The sequence below is a fragment of the Solanum tuberosum genome, unplaced genomic scaffold (assembly GCF_000226075.1).
Source record: "Solanum tuberosum cultivar DM 1-3 516 R44 unplaced genomic scaffold, SolTub_3.0 scf00010, whole genome shotgun sequence".
NCBI classification, from domain to species: Eukaryota; Viridiplantae; Streptophyta; class Magnoliopsida; order Solanales; family Solanaceae; genus Solanum; species Solanum tuberosum.
In genome coordinates this window covers 1,856,655-1,866,890 of record NW_006238936.1, presented here as the reverse complement: position 1 = coordinate 1,866,890, position 10,236 = coordinate 1,856,655, and the positions used below count along the sequence as shown (strand labels likewise).

Here is a 10,236-nt window from a genome sequence, read left to right as displayed (position 1 = left end):
CTAAATGTAGTATAAAATACAATAATTAACAACTTAATATATTAAAGAGACATATAAAAAAGGGTTAATATTTGAAATTCTGCATGTGCCACATAAATTAGAACAAAGAGAGTAATAAATATTATTTTCAAATTATGTTAAAAAAAAATAACTTCTCAAATTCCATAATATGACATAAATTAAAAAAAAATTATAAAAAAACAAAATAAATAAATAATAATAATAATATATATATATATATATATATATTGGGCCCCGTGCTGGCACGGGGTCCTATATCTAGTAGATATAGATGGATGAATTTATTTACTCCCTCTGTCCCTAATTATTTGTTCACTTTTCTTTTTATAGTTGTCCCTAATTACTTGTCCATTTTGACAAATCAAGAAAGGACAAAATAATTTTACCTATTATACCCTCAATTAATTACTTTGAAAAAAGAACAATTTCTTGAAAATCTCAAATTTTTAATTCATCCACTTCATAATTAATAGAGATAAAATGGTAAACTCACTATGTCAATAATTGTTTTCTTAATAGATGTGTCAATTCAAAAGTGGACAAGTAATTAGAGACAGAGAGAGTAATAAATTAGCCCTTTATTTTTCGCGAAGATTAAATTAAAGCACTGCATAACTAATCCCAACAAATCTTGTTTCATTACTTCATAGCACATCCTATACTGATAGTTAAAATAATCATAAATAATATCAATGATCCATAATATAAATGTTCTTGATTGAGATAAACAGAATTAACGATCTCCAATAAATAATTGATGTGATGAGAAAAAGTTAAATTACTTAATGTTTGGTTGGTGAATGAAAAATAGTTTTCATTTTTTTTTTTTGCTTGAGACTAAAAATACTCTTTAGGAAAATAATTTCTAATCCGAAAATCAACCTCGGTAATTGATTAAGCCAACCAAGCATGGGAAAATTGAAAAACATTTTCCAAATTTTTTTTTGCTCTACCAAACACACCCTAAGTATTAACATTAACAGATATCGATAGGCAGAGTCCAAACTATAGTAGCAGATTTTTGTTGGTGCTTTCATTGACGTACTCTAATGGAAGCAATTGTTTTAGATCGATTTAGAGGATGTTTGGATTGATTTAAAAGTTGGTCAATCCTACTTTTAAGTCAGTTTTTGACTTAAAAACTGATTTAAAATAAATTAAAAATAACTTAAAATAACTTTTTATTTTTTTATTTAAAAGTCATTTACTTTTTATTTTTGATTTAAAAACTACTCTCTTTTTTAAGCCAATCTAAATGGGCTGTTAGTGGCGACTGATCCAGAGGACCAGATTTATAGGGCGGAGTGCTACTTCAATTTCCTAGTCTTCTTTGAGGAACACTGGCTACCTCTTCCTTCCCTGAGGCCCTTGAGTGGTTCCGTTGATGTTTCGCAACAAACAATATTTTGATTGGAATCATTTTAAGAAGAAGTTAGCCCTGCATTTTTTGGAAATTACAAGGGAAATATTGAAGAAAAAATGTCTGCCCTCTCTTCTTCTAGACTCTAAGTTTGTCATCTCCATTCTTATCTTCTATATATATTAGTTACTTGTTATTTCATCACAATGTAGTGAAATGATTTTTGCAGCTTGAGAATATTATCTACATCGTAATTAAGCGCTGCACCAAGATGAAAGAAGTTGACATTATTGTCCTTCGATATGGAATTTTGAGCACAAAAAGAGGTAACAGGTTTATTGTCCAATATTTCTAGAGGAAAGTAGGTTTTGAACAAGGAATCATACTCCTCTGCCTTCTTTTATATATACTAGGAAATATTTGTGTGATTATCCTTCCCTAATGTTAAAAAAAAGGGAAAAATAAAAAAAATTCAAGTTCCTAAATTGAACGAAGAGTGAAGGGTGAAATGTTTTATTATCATCAACTTGGTTATGTACTGAAATGTTTTATTATCATCTACTCATGCTTTCAGACTGTTGTTTTAAACTTTCAAGTTTGTTTCTGTTGTTTTGTCCATTTTTCTGTAATCTGTGTAAAAGATCCAACCTTTAGAAGAGTGCGTCCGTTGCTTTTATTAAAGAATTGGCATGTAAAATTAGAAAGTTGCTAAATTTATTCTTGGAGTTAATTATCAGTAGTGACATACATCTAATTAAGAGTATTTGCAAAATGTGAAAAAGTTATATTCTCTATTGCATTCTGCTAACTTGTTTCATAAATGCTCAATAAGTCAAGAACATTCACATCACAAAGAAAAAAAGAATCTAAAAAGGCAAGAAAAGTACTTGCTTCATGTTGTCTTAATCTTGGAGAATGTTGCAGTTTCAGAGAAATAGGTGCTACGACTTCTGGTAATTGCATGCTTGGCCTGATCAGGATTTGATAGCTCGATCCCTTGAACTGGGGTAAAGGCCAAACTTGAAGTCAAGCCTGAGTATACACGAATACTAGTACTGCTGCTTTTGAATTTCTTCTTAATAACTGATAGACGTAACTTGCCAATTCCATCTGCTTGACTAAGCATGCCATAGCCCTGCCCTAATCCATCCCCCAAGGAGCTCTCTTCAGCTACTCCAAACTTGATCCTATTTACTAGCTTCTGCCTCTCCGTAATCTCATATCTCTTATTCATCTTTCTCTTCCGACTACCGCCTCTCTTTTTCTTATAAGCATTAGAATCTAATGGAACTGGAAGAGGCTTTGGTTGCTTTGCTGGAGGTAACTCTTGCAATTTCTCCATCTTCTTAAGAATAATACCCTTAAGAGATGTTCCATATTGCCCAGTCGGATCTCCTCTGGCTGAGTCCATACGGGCTGCTAATATAGATTTATCTGCCAACAGTCCATAGGCTTGCTTCCTTAAGGAAGGAGGTGTACTCTGAATTATATCAGTTTCCTCAATATAACAACCTCCTATGTGATGAGACTTGGCTGTTGAGAACCCTGCTAAATTATTAATATTCCTTTTGGCACCAAGAAGCTTGATGCAATCAGCGGGGATGTTTGCCAAGGACGAGAGACCACCAGCAGTAGCTATAAGTTTAGCAGCAACTGCACACCCAACTACAGCAGAAAGATTGGGAGCGATAAATCCCATTCGACTCTCAACAAAATCAACTACTTTTTTCTTTGCTGAATCAATAGAAAGAGCTCTGTCACATGCTTCCAACGTCTTGTGTAAAACGTCTTGTGGCAATGGCTTGCCACTGGTAGTAGACGCGGTAACAGAGACAACCATGATAACAGCTGAGGGTAATAATCCTTCCAAATCAACTAAAGTCATGTCCATTGCATTCCCAATCTTTTTAACAACCCGAGCATAATCAATTGGGTGATTAACAAGTGACTCCAATTCAGGAAATTTCAATCGGTACTTGTCGCGTATAAAATTGTGGATTATAAAAATTTCATTCTCAATATCGATTGATAATGCATTACAGTCCATTATCAAAGCATCATATTCTGAATCACCTAATATAGGCTTACGATCACAACTTAAGGCATCTTCAACTCTGTGCATAACGTCAATGTAGCAATATGAATTTTGCAGTTTGAAAATATCATCCAATTCTCCATCATGTTCCTCTATCCATAATGGAGTCTCTTCGTTATCGGACAATTCGTCCAGATCTGCTAAGAAAGAAGCAGCAAGAGTAGCCATGAACAAGAGTACGATCGATTCTGGAAACAAAGAAAAAAAAAGAAAAAGTGAACTCTCCACTTATATGGTTACGAAGTTAGGTTTTGAAGAAGAATGTTGTAAGTTGAATAGTATGCTGCTGCTGCCGTATATATAGGGAACGTCTGTGTGATTATTCTTTTCCTAATCAAATTAGGAAACCGAATAAATTAATAAATCCTTTCCTTTTTCGAAGAGGAAAAATGACATTCTTTCTATTTTTATTTACCAAACAACGGGTTAGAGAGTTCATGTTTTTAAGGTAGTATAGATAAATAATTTTGATTTTATATTCTACATTAATAAATTAATTGGAGAAACTCCTAAACATAAAGTTAATTTTCGTTAGCTTGATTTCAGAATTATCGCCCACATATGATTCTTCAAAGTCAAGTAACATTAATTGATAAAAAGGAATCCTAAACCGAATCTAATAAGTAAAAAAGTTGTATTCATTCTTTTTTTAAAGTAACAGAAGTTAGTACACTGTTAATCTTCTCGGGGTTGGGTGGAAAAATAATAATTTAGCAGCTCTTTCTTGGTTTATTTTTTCTTCTAGCGTACTCTGGTCCTAGTAGGTTGCTGCTTTTGTGGTTGTAAAATTTTTTTTCCTCTTCAAAATCTTATTGGAGTGGCATATTTGATCTTGCAAATATATACCATAGGCCGCGTAGTAGTTATACTAACAACATTTCGATTACATAAGCACATGTTTATTACCATTGTATTAGAGTTACAAAGATGTTTTTTTCTCCCCGAGTTCTTTCGAGAGAATAGGATTTTGAATCGATATGGAGACTTAATGGGTGAAGATAAAATAAAGTTTGAATCGATTTTATCATTAGGTCATTCGATTATAAAATAAAGTTACATACTTATTCATTAGGTCATTCGATTTAGAGTAGAACTTGTTATTTGAAGATGTCATATGTAGAATGCTATATTAAAAAAAGTTACCTTCACATTTGCCTATACAAGTCATTACTGCCCATTCCATTAGATTCGATACAATTTTGGCTTTGAAATTCTCTGTTTTTTTATACAATGTAATCTAAACTCATGTAGTCTCTCTTCTCTAGGCCACAAAATCTTGCAAATCAACCTTTTGAGCTATTTCAATTTTCAAAGTAACACACCAACACCTTCAAAGGTGCTGATGACATCTTCGCGTTATAATGTGTCTACATTTGATCAATACATGTCTTTTCTTCCGCATATTATTGATAGTCTACTTTTCTTTCTCACATTATTGTTGTTGAGCACGGGCATCAACCATCTAGTATAAAAGAAAATTTTATTTTAGGTGTTTCACATTTTAACTTTCATTATTGATAAAATTATTACTTCAAATCATTTTATGTTTGAATAATTTTGGAAACAAAGAAAAAAAAAAGTGAACTCTCCACTTATATGGTTACGAAGTTAGGTTTTGAAGAAGAATGTTGTAAGTTGAAAAAGTATGTTGTCGTATATATAGGAAACGTACTTTCCTTATCAAAATAGGAAACGCAAAAAATAAATAAATCCTTTTATTTTTGGAAGAGGAAAACTATTCTTTTCTATTGCTTACATAAACAAAAGAAAACAAAAAAGGAATTTGTGATGAAGTGCATTCATTCTATTTTTATTTACCCATTAATCTAAATATATATTATGCGCCTTTTTAATATAATACTTCTTATGTCCCTAATTACTTGTCTGTTTTTTTTTTAGTTGATCCTAATTACTTTGTCTATTTTGACAAATAAAAAAATGAATTTTTTTTTTACCTATTATACCCTCAATTAATTACTTTAAAAAAGGTAAAACTTTTTTAAAATATTAAGTTTTTAATTCATCAACTTCATAACTAATAGGGATAAAATGATAAACTCACTATGTAAATGATTATTTTTATCTTAATTTTTATTCATCTTTCTCTTCCTACCACAAGAGGCTTTGGCTGCTTTGCATGAAGTAACTCTTTATCCTTTTCCTAATCAAAATATGAAACGGAATAAATAAATCTTAATCCTTTTCTTTTTTCAAAACAAAAAACTATTTTCCTTACATAAAAGGGAAATGAATAAAAATCAAAACATCTCTCCCGCTACTTTTGAGTTACCAAAGTGGTAAACTTAATATTTGTTCTGCTTTTAGCCGAAAAGTTCGCTTATTGTTTCATTACAAAAATAAAATGATATTTAACTCTATATTCTTCAAATTTATTATAAGTAAAAGGTTCTATTTTTTTTAGAGTTTTATCTTTTGAATTTGGATTATTTAGATGAGTGAGCTAATTAGGTAAGTTTTAGATTATACAAAATGACTTTTCTATATTTTGAAATTTGGTATACGTAGCAGAAATGTAAATCTTTTCTGTTTCAAAAAGAAAAACTATGGAAAAGAAAAAAAATCAAAATTTCTATGAGTTACCAAATTGGTAAGCTTAATAAGTCACATTTCCAAGCAGGATACAAATTAGGATTATAACTATATATTTGCGCTAATTAAAGTCATTATACCATTATAGTATCAAACTCTTTTATCGATCATATTGTCTTAATTACTAGGGTTTTAGGGATATTCTTTTAGCTTGATCCATTCACTATTGTTAATTTGTTTAATATTCATCCCTAAAGTATAATGGTTGTTCGTGATCGATCATCAACCTAAAAGAAATTCAGAATATTGTTTTTACCCGGGGTGAGGGATGCTATCAAGTATCTACTAGGGTTTGCGATAGACGAGCCACTTCTTGAGCAACATCAATAGTTGATCTATACGCGGACAAGGAGCCATGGGGAGATTCTTGAGGGCAGTAACACCAAGGCAGGTTATTTCATTACACCGTTGAAGAAAGAGAATTCACATCATAAAAGATCTAAGCAAATTGTTGGAGAGGGCACATGGAAGATACAAGACCTAGCGAAGAAAGTGTTTTGATGAAAAAGATAGACTTATGGGGTACGTCCACAATATGAAGTACACTCCCACACTAACAAAAAGTCAATAATCAAGGAGTTATTCGGCGAGTGGTTGATGATGGAATACTCTTTATATGATGGTTATGTTACTAATATAAAGAAGAAAATTATACATAAGGATTTTGTAATTTGTAAGATTAAGAAGAAGAAACAAGCACCTGATGATGGTAAGAAAAACAAAAGATGAGAATATTATGATTGAGTTGAAGTTAATGAACTAATTAATCGATTCGGTTATGGAAGAATTAGAAGAGATTGTTGATGATAATATAGAGGTGGATGTCGGGGATGATTTTATTGCTGCATCGGAGGATGAATAGATGAATTCAGAAGAGAATGGAATAACATCAAAGCTGTGGCGGAACCACCTTACAATATATTAGGGGTTTCATCCGAACCTCCTTCGGCGGAAAATTATATGATTTATACATCGTTAAAATAATTTTTTAGGTATATATAGACTATAGTAGATGTCGAACGCCCTTTGACTATTTCATGTATTTATTTTGTCATAGTTTGAACCCCTTGTTGAAAATTTTGACTCCGCCACAACGATGATGCTGATATCAATCTTGATGAATATGACTTTGTGATATAGTTAGCTACTTATTAATTTGATAAAGTTACAAGTTGTTTGTAAAACATTGTTACTCATATATTATAGTTTATTAGGTATGATCAAGTACTATATGCCATATTATTTTTCTTTCTCAAATTGTGCTCGCTTATTTAATAAGATCAGGTAATTAATTGTTTTAGCTCATAACTTTTTTTTATGGTTAGATGTGCAAAATAATCTATTTTTCTTTTTAATGAATCTTGCGCAATATGTATCCACGTTAATTGTACCAAACAACGAGTTAAAGAGTTCATACTTTAAGGTAGTATAGATAAATAATTTTGATTTTAAAATTCTACATTAATAAATTAATTGGAGAAACTCCTAAACGTAAAGTTATTTTTCGTTAGCTTAGTAGTGTTTCAAAATTATCGCCCACATATGATTCTTCAAAGTTAAGTAACATTAATTGATAAAAAGGAACCCTAAACCGAATCTAATAAGTAAATAAAAGAAGCCGTATTCATTTTTTTAAAAAAGGTAACAGAGGTTAGTTTCTTAATGTTGTTAAAAACAGTTTATTAGTGTTTATAATTATAAAAATATAATTGTGATGAATAATTAAGTAATTTAACAAAAAGGATAATTGTTATAATTTTATAAAACTGTAATTGATTTTAGTAGCTCTTGTCATATATTTTGGGACTTTTTGATTTTTCGAAATATATTTTTCTCTTACCATATATTTAGGTTTCCTAAATTATTAATTGTCTTAATGCCTCTTACCATATTATTTTTCTTGCCATATATTTTAGGACTTTGATTCTTAATTTAAAATATTATAAAGATAATTAGTACTAATATGAAAAAAATAGTAAATTACAATTTTATCTATTATAAAATTTTTAATTGAGTGATTAAAATTCAATCAATATATTTAGCAAAAACTATGATAAATTAGTCCTTTGTTTTCCGCAAAGAACCAAATTAAAGCACTACATGACTAATCCCATCAAATCTTGCTTCATTACTTCGAAGCACATTCTATACTGATAAATTTACATATATTGATGAAAATAATTAAAAATAATATCAATTATCCATAATATAATTCTTGATTGAGATAGATAGAGTTAACGATCTCCAATAAATAATTCATGTGATGAGAAAATGTTAAATTATTTATAGAAGAATAATGTGTGATGATTTAACACAGTGCTGTTTTGAAACTAAATGTTAGGTTCACCTGATTTCTTAATTCTTATTTGAATAAATAATATTTACAGATGTAAATAAAATAATATTTAAATTAACTAATGGGATTCAATTAAAGTTACAACTAATAGAATTCAATCAAATAACAACATTATATAATTACAATGTAATTAGAACCAACTAAATTACAATTGAAATAAAACTAAATGAAATTAAAATAAGGAAAAACTACACAGTAAGACAATATGCTATATATTTATTATATATAACTATAATTTAATAAAATTATAATTCACAACTATAATATCCACTTAATTAAGATAATCAATGTGAAATAAGGCATTTAGAGATTTGGGCCTCTATGGCCCATTTCAAATGCAAATGGATTAATTTGAAGTCCAGTGGACTCAGCCCAAGGAGGATTCATGCACAGAAGCAGATTTGGTTCGATCATTAAAAAAAAGGCAAAATTACTAAAGTACACTACATAGGTTTACCTATTATCAATTAATCCCTTCTCTTTCATAAAAATTCAAAAATCCCTACTTTTCCCCAATTCCTCTCTTCCGGATACTTTATTATGAAAGAATCAAACCCATCTTCCTCACCCCAAATCTCGCCTATAATCTCTCCCACTACCAAATCAGTTACCGCTTTCAAAGTAATTTAATTTTCAAACGATTCAACAGTCTCAAAGTTCAAAATAGGTATTCTTCTTCTTCTTCATTTTTCTTTCAAAATCAATTTTTGTTTCAATCGATTTTGGATTATTTGTCACAATGGATCATCCATCTTTTAATATTGGGATTTCCCCAATTAATAACACCTAACAATGAACAAATATTTGAATCCTGAACACCGAAACTTGAATGAACAGAGGTCTAAAAGCTTGCATGCAACGGCATTAATGGCGAATCGAACTTCTTCCAAGAGAAAATTGAAAACGAAAGTGGGGTCATCATCTAAAGCAAAGGATGCAAAAACTAAAAAGAAAAAGGGTAGAAAGGTTGCCCCTCCCATTTTCCGACCAACACTACCCACGGTATGTCTATCTTTTGCTTTTAATTTTAGACATTGTTGAAAAATAAACGTATATAGTGTATACTGTAATCTATAGTTTTAACCTAGAAACACTGATTGTTTGGGTTTGAGTTTTACTTTTTAATTTGTAGATGAAAGATATGGTTGAAAATTATAGTTTTATTGTATATATTGAAATCTGGAGTTTTTTTTACCGGAAACAGTGATGTTTTATCTGATGTTGATATTGAGTATAAATTTTACATTTGTTGATGAAACACATTGTTGAAAAATAAAGTATCTTGGTATATTCTGAAGTGTTGATTGTTGAAATAAAGTATATGTTACTTGTGATTCATATAGCTGTTTATCAATTGCTGATATTTTATTGTTGATATTAAGGTTTCATTGTTGAAATAAAATATCTGTTACTTGTTGATATTAAGGTTTGATTGTTGAAATAAAGTATCTGTTATTTGTGATTCATATATGTAGATGATAGAAAAATAAGTATTTGTTTTACATTTGTAGATGAAACACTAGTTTAAGACAAGTTTTGTGTGCTGCGATTTGTATTTAAGATAGGCGTTCAATTCGCTGTATGATATAGAGGTTATTTGTTGTACAATGTATCATATTCGTAGATATGCACATGAATGATGCGAAAACATAATTTAACATATATGTTAGTTAACATTTTGTGTCATGTTTAAATAGAAGCCAATGTATATACATAAGTAATATGATTTCCTGTATCAGTTATGCAATTTTGGCATACTAAGTATAAAATGATCTGAAACATAATATTTTGAAT

General features: G+C 29.9%; 1 pseudogene; it reads right to left on the bottom strand.

The window, feature by feature from the left end:
* Window positions 1-2,150: 2,150 nt before the first annotated feature.
* Window positions 2,151-3,714, bottom strand: LOC102583458 (U4/U6 small nuclear ribonucleoprotein Prp31 pseudogene; annotated as a pseudogene).
* Window positions 3,715-10,236: the final 6,522 nt, after the last annotated feature.